We start from the raw sequence: 1,900 nt of genomic DNA on the forward strand, positions 1-1,900 counted from the left end.
AAAATATATTTACCTACCTTGAATCTAACTTCCTTCTTCCATATAAATAAAACAGAGGCACAGAGGAAAATACGACGCATTTCTTTATAGCCAGCAGAAGGTTCACCTGCATGTTTTCACAATGTTATAAAATTCTGAAGAATACGAAGCCCTGCAAGAAGAGCCCATTTTTGAAAAGCTTAACCCAGTAATATTTATATAATAATTATTTGATTGGTTAAATGCGTAAAATTAAGTTATGGCTAACTTGGAATCCTTACACAAGACTATAAAGACAAGAAACTGCACGTTGATTTCGGCTGTTACAGTACTTACTAGACAAACGGTCTAAACCTCAATCTAATTACAAAAGACTCATTTATATAAATATTATAAGGCCTATCTGGAGTTTAGGGCTTCGCTAAACCATGGAATTCCTCTCGTATCCAATCCCTAAAAAACAATATCCTTCGTAAATTCCTTAATGTTCCTTACTTTGGCCCGAACCAGATACCAATCCTTTCATAATTGAACTTCCTAACCACCTAAGCCCACTTGTTTCTATTCTGGCTTCTCCTTCATTACCTGATAATCTGAAAAGAAGATGGCCTCGAGATCTTCTCTAAGTTTTAGCAATGGGTAAATTATTCACAGGTATGTATTATGGTATTGTATAACCGACAAATTTACTGTGTAATGTTTACAATTTTTTGGGAGTATTTTTAATATAGTTATAAATATCAGTAAATAAATTTTTAAAAAAAGTTCTGCAACTTTCATTATTAAAATACATTCATTTTTGAAATACTTATCGATGTTCCTTTTTATTAAATATTTTAGGTCAGTAAACAATGAATTTTTGGAATAAATTGTAAACGTTGATTGGTCATTTTCACATATTTTAAATTATTTGTAACCACATCATAGTTTATTTTTATTTCATATTATACATTTTCTCTTACTTTGTTACACTATTGTATATAGTATATAACATATATATTACATCTTTTTTAGCCACGATGAAGCCCTGTAAAGCAGAGCAAAATGTTAGCTTATAATAAATAGTTTAATTGCTATTTGATTTCTTTTGACAGCATCAGGGCCATCTTACTTTTATAAAATTAGGGTTGTTTGAATGTCTTTTTCATGATTTGAATTTCTTTGGAGGAATAAATATTTGAAGCTAGTATTACAAGAGGCGAAAAGAAAAGAAGGCAGTTATTTCACCCCAATTTCATATTGCTTTAATAAAAAATATGTATGATTACCAGTCAAAATTGATGAGTCTGCCAAGTATAGTTAGGGGGAATAAAAATGGAAGCTGCTTCAAAACATTTAAAAAAATTTTTTTTTTCATTCGCAGCTCTATATTATTAAAACTCAACAATACAACTTAAGACAACATTATTTAAAGTATATCAAATTTTCTAAAATATGAGCTCTAATAGAGCTATTTACGTTCAATCGTTCTCGAGATATAGCTTTTTAAAAAGCGACATTTCATAAATAAATATTACTAAGATCAGTAGTTAGTTAATTTATTTTGACTAATCTATATCTCAGGAACTAAGTGACGTACAGATGTCTATTAGCATAAGCACTCAAATTAAAGCTAGTTTAATGTACTATAAAATAGTTATTTACATTTATCTTCGTAAGAATAGTATTTTTTATGATATTTGCTAAAGTAAATTGATTTATAGTTGTTCGGATAGTAAGTGGACAGTAAGTTTTATTTATGAAAAACTCAAAATAATAAATATAATAAAGCTAGTTTAATGTACTATAAAGTAGTTTATGAAGTTCATCTTCTTAGGAGTTGTAGTTCTTATGATATTCGTATATAAATATACATTAGACACGTGAACATTTGTCCGAACAACTGTGAATCAATTTATTGTAGCAAATATCATGAAATCTA

The sequence above is a fragment of the Halyomorpha halys genome, unplaced genomic scaffold (assembly GCF_000696795.3).
Source record: "Halyomorpha halys isolate HHAL.00 unplaced genomic scaffold, Hhal_1.1 Scaffold351.1, whole genome shotgun sequence".
Lineage (NCBI taxonomy): Eukaryota > Metazoa > Arthropoda > Insecta > Hemiptera > Pentatomidae > Halyomorpha > Halyomorpha halys.